Genomic DNA, 6,012 nt, shown 5'->3' with positions numbered 1-6,012 from the left:
CCATATAAATGTGAAATGCTATTTTGATTTTTACTAATTCCATTATAACGGAGAGCAAGGGAAGGATAAAAAAAAGGGAAGGAGAGTAGAAGGGATGCAGAGTAGAAGGATAGAAGAGAAGGGAAAATTTAGTTACTGCTGCTGCCCTATTATCAACCACAGCCCCTTCCTTAACTCTTCACCATTCCAACAGCCAGCTCCCAGTTCCTCACACCCCCAGACCTTTAGAAGCAAATAAGAGGCAGCAGGAATAGAGTGCTGGACCATGAGACAGGATGTTCTGATTCAAAACTAGCCTGAGATACTTACTAGCTATGTGACCCAAGGAAAATCACTCAACCTCTACCTGCCTCAGCTTCCTCTACTACAATAGGGAGATAGTTCCTACCTCCCAGGATTGTGAGGATCAAATGAGATGATAGTTGTAAAGCTATCTAGCTAAGTGTCTGTACCTATAGATAATAAATACTTGTTTCCCTCCTTCTTTCCTTTGGAATACATATTCCCATACTACCATAAGCCCAATATTGTTCAGATTCCTTTTCTTGGTCCAATAAAATACATACCATTCGAGAGTCTACGTACACACACACACACACACACACACACACACAAAAACACACACAATCTGTCTCCCAATCAGATAAAAGGAAGGAAGAGCAAGACTGTGGCAGAAGGTATAAAAATAAGATCCAAAATTTAGAATTTAAAACAATATCACAGGAATAGTGTTAAAATCATGGACTTTGATGACCGACCTGGAAAAGCAATAACATAGTTTCTTTTTTATTATTTATATACTATTTCAATTATCCCAGTCTTTCAAAACTGTCTGAGATCATAGTATTGCTGAGAATAGCTATATTTTCATAATTCATCATCATACAATATTGCTATTTCTGTATATAATGGTCTCCTAGTCCTATTCATTTCACTTTGCATCAGTTCATGTAAGTCTTTCCAGGATTTTCTGAAATCATCCTGCTCTTCATTTCTTATAGTACAATAGTATTCCATCACAATCATAAACCACAACTTGTTTAGCTAGTCCGCAATTAAAGGGCATCCCCTCAATTTTCAATTCTTTGCCACAGTAAAAGAACTGCTATAAATATATAGGTCCTTTTCCTTTTTGTTTCTTGTCTCTTTTGAGATACAGACCTAGTAGTGATATTGCTGAGTCAAAGGATTTTAATATGCCTTTTGGGGACAATTCTAAATCCCTTTCCAGAATGTTTGGATCAGTTCACAATTCCACCAACAGTGAATTAGTGTCCCAACTTTCCCACATCCCTAACAGTGAATTATTGTCTCAACATGCCCACACCCCAGCATTTGGCCTTTTCCATATCTGTTATATTGGCCAATCTGATAGGCATGAGGTTATTATATTATAATAACCTCAGGGTTATTATAATTTTCATTTCTCTAATAAATAACATTGCTTCTATGGGGAATTATATTTCTAGGTTACAAACATTCAGCTTATAAATCAAATATCAGAATATGACATATTCTAAAATGAGGGTTGTCTGTCTATTATTAATGCTAAATGAATTGTTATGAAGAAAATACTAAAGTAATTCAAAGAAAAGAAAAGACTGGGGTGCTTAGGGAGACTGTAGAAAACTTAGGAATTGAGCTAGATATTAAGGTTATAATAAGATGATAGGTGGAGAATTCCCTGAAACCATTATTACAACTTCATTGACTAAGTACTATGACCACTCAATTGCTTGGTAGAAGGTATTTAGCATAAGGAAGGAATATTGAACTAAGTCAACAGTCTTCTACTTCTAGTCCCAGCTCTCTTCCTAACTTGCCATGTGGACCCCAGTACTTAATTCTATCTTCCTTAACTCAGGACAAAGGACTAAATGATCTTGAGGACCTTTCCAGCTTTAAATTGCTACAATAGAAGTATCTCTATGAGAGGTAATGAAGTTGGATCTCATTTAAGACATTTTGCAGAATCAAGATTGTGAAGCAATCAGCACAAAATCAGTCACAAACAGGAAGACTTCACTATCTATATATAGTCTCTTTGTGGCTAAGTCATGCTAGACAGTACAGTGACTAGAGTTCTGACCTTGTAGTCAGAACAAAGCTGAGTTTATATGCTAAACATTTACTAGCTATGAGAGCTTAAGTAAGTCATTTAATCTATCTCAGTTTCTCATCTGTAAAGGAGAAATAATAATAACTGAACCCATGTCACAGAGCTTTTGTAAAGCTCAAATAAGATATTAGATGTAAAGTACTTTCCAAATGTTTAATTGTTATAATAAATGTTACTTACTTTAGTGTTTATAAACATTACTTATGGAAGTAGAAGAAATTAACACATAAAAGCCATTGAGTGGGATGTAGCTTAATGCTAATAAACATAGATGCCTAGAAACCAGGTGATGGTCTATCAAGGCCATCTAAAAATACATATCATGATTAAAAACAAAAATTGAGCAAAAGTCTATAAACAGGAACCAGTACTGAATACCTGCTTTAATTGTCAGCAAAAATTGTTTTAATTCAAGAATGATATTATCTATCTAAAGGACCAAAAGAGTTAATTTCACGGTGAGATGAATTACAAATAGAATCTTACAATCTCATTAGTGAATCTAAAAAAGTCTTCAAATCAAACCCCTTCATCGTACACTCAGGGAAACTGAGATTCAATTTGACTTTTCCAAAATAACTTCCTATGTTTCTACTTTTATGTAAATTTGAAGTGATAGAGAATCTAAAATTCATACTGTGATCCATATACTTGTTATCTGCTTGTCCCTGAGTAAGTCATTTAACCTCCCTGGACCTCAGTTTTCCTCATTTATAAAAATGAAGTAATAGACTAGATGGCATGTAACCTTTCCAGTTCAAATATTTGATCCTGTTACTTGACTTAAAAAATTTAGGAACATAAATCATAGAATCATAGAACTATATGAGATATTAGAAGTTATGCCCTTCATTTTGTAGAGGATATTTGAAGTCTAAAGAGGTACCCAAGGTCACACGTGACAAATGAAATAGAATTAAACCTAGATCCTTTGACTACAATTCTATCCCACTGCTTCCTGTTGCCAAATGGTACATAAGTGTCTGAAAGATGATTAATAGGGGCCGCTAGGTGGCGCAGTGAATAGAGCACCAGCCCTGGAGTCAGGAGTACCTGAGTTCAAATCCAGCCTCAGACACTTAATAATCACCTGGCCATATGGCCTTGGGCAAGACACTTAACCCCATTGCCTTGCAAAAACTAAAAAAAAAAAAAGATGATTAATAATTCCAATAATCAATAATTCCAGGAATTCTATTTTTTAAAAAATAAACTTAGAGCTACTAACTAAATGGTTTGACAATCCACTCCACATCTCAATGAGACTGGAAATCTTCAACCACTGAATGCTGGTCTCCATTTTACCACTGCAATATAAACATGAAAAGAAAAGAACTTTAAGAAGAAAAATGCCTTTGACACTAGAAAAAGCTAAAATAGCAGTCTCAAAAGTAGTTTTGAATAGGACCTTACTTTTATCTGTCTGCTATGCACATGAAGCAAGCTACTAACTATAAAATCTCTAAAATGAAAAACCACAAAAAAGAAACATACATTCATGCACAAGTATATGAAAGCCATTTTCAATCATATTTTTTCCTTATATTTTAGGTCAAACTCCATGAGGAGGCATGATTTCTTCCTAAACTTTAAAGAACCATGTATTTTATGGTGTGTATATATAGACTTTTAAAAATATTTTATTTTATTATTGATAGTCTTTGTTTCTATATTACCTGTATTGCCCATTGTATTCTCCTATCCTCTCCTCATATAGACATCCCCTATATCAACAAGCAAAAAAGGAGGAACAAAAATAATTCAGAATCTATCATTAATGATATACACAATTATTTATTCATAATACTCAACCTTTCCAAAAGTAAAAAAAGAATTAAATATTTCTCATACATCTTCCTTGAAGGCAAACTTGGTCATTTTAATTTCATAGTGCTGTTCAAATTTTTTTATTTTTTTCCATTTATACTGTTAAACAGAAGTTACTTCACTTTTGTACTCATCTCTATGTCTGTTATATTTCTCTATATTCATCATATTCATCACAATAATAATTGATTACTATTATCTACTACAACTTGTTTTATTCTTTTACTTTTTAATTCTAAATTTAGACACCAAATAAGATTAGTATTTCCACATAGAAAATTTCTTCATCCCTATAATGGTTATTATAAACTCTTCTTTGTGTGTTTCATAGGGATACTGTAAGGTTCAAAGGGTATAATAGATGTGACAGTCCTTTGAAAAGTTCTACAGCAATGAAAGAGATAATCATAATTATCTATGGAATCTCATTAAGATTGCTCAAATAGATTGTGTCAAAATCAATTATTGACAGCTTTCCCCCCTATATATTAGTCTATTATGTAGTGATTCTACAGAAAATATACTTATATATTTGTGAATTGATATATAAATTCATGAACTCCTTACAAAATCCACATTATCTCCCCCACTCCCAGTCTGCTATCTTCACTACTCCAACCTGATTCTAGGAGTTTAAAAGTCATGACAATAAACTGCCTCTAATACATTTGTCAACTTTGACCTTGGACAAAACTCTTCATGCCCCACACAATCACACCTAGATAGTTTGCATATCTCACTGCAACTTTGAGCCATCAGCTCTTTGATGGGAGCAACATTCTGAGAGACATACCTTCACAGTGAGCACTAAAGAATTCAGAATCTTTGTCCAGTTTTTAATGATCATTTTGCATAGTTAGGCAAATCCCTCTGACAAGTAATCCCTCAGTAGGTGATCAATAGCTATTTATTTAGTTTTGACACAAGCTAGAGTTTCTTTTGCCATTTTCCTCTAACACCCATTCTTTAATTCTTGAATTGTACTTGATGCAGAAGTGTAACATGGCAGGTAGGAGAAAAGTTGACATCTGAAACTTTCTTGCAAACAGCTTCTCTGGCTGCCTTGGACTTTTCAGAGTCTAGGAGAATTTCAAATGAATATTTATAAGCCTGCTAACCATTGACTCTTCATAGTCAAGAGAGAAACATTTTAATTAACAGAACAATATGAATCTATTGGAATATTTTTCATGGCCAAAATCTGCTGAAGAAATGCAAAATGTTAATTTAACAATATCAATATGCCTGCTGCAGATAATATATTGGTCATTGCTTTGTACATTTTAAAAGAATTTGGGACAGAGCAGACATGAGGCATACAAAATTACAGGACTCGTGAAATACAGACACAACATCTTTTTATTAATACAAAGCTGGAAATTCAAAAAAAAGTGCAAGGCTAGAGATATAAAAAAGGGTAATTATCCCTACTGACAGGGAGACATTTTCCTCAGCTTGGAGTTAATGACAACCCTTCAAATACAAACAGGTGGTGAAGGTTCATTTTTTTTGTTGTTTTGTTTTTCTCAGAACCATCTTTAAAAAGAAGATACACATAAATAGTATTGTCCTTTGTATACATACAGTCTGAAAGGTCATTTTCTTCCTATTGTTTTTCCAGGAGTGGAGATGAACTTGGATACAATTGAAAATGGCAGGTCAAGGTTAGAGTTAGTTTTGGGCCCATATTATTATAGGGCTGATCTTTGACTGAGTTCAGGACCTAGTCTACAACTGGGATTAGTTATCCCCTAATTATGTGTGGGTTCCTAATTTTCAAATTGATTCATTTGGGACTGAGGTGAGAGACTTTGACTAGTTTAAACATCAGTCTGTTATAGATCAGTATATGTAGCCAGGATTAAAGGTTACTATGTGATGAGATTCAAAGAACAGTTTATAGCTCAGGTTAGACATCAGTCTGACTGGAGCTAGGGGTCAGTCTCTAATCAAAGTAAACATGATAACATGGCATGTTTTGAGTCCATTCTAAGCCTGAGGTTTAGGGTCAATAAATGACCAAAGTTAGGGAATCAGTCTGTAACTGGGGTTAGGGAATTAGTGAT

The sequence above is a fragment of the Macrotis lagotis genome, chromosome 1 (assembly GCF_037893015.1).
Source record: "Macrotis lagotis isolate mMagLag1 chromosome 1, bilby.v1.9.chrom.fasta, whole genome shotgun sequence".
Classification (NCBI taxonomy): Eukaryota; Metazoa; Chordata; class Mammalia; order Peramelemorphia; family Peramelidae; genus Macrotis; species Macrotis lagotis.
The sequence above is the reverse complement of the archived record's forward strand: the minus strand, read 5'-3'. Positions refer to the sequence as shown.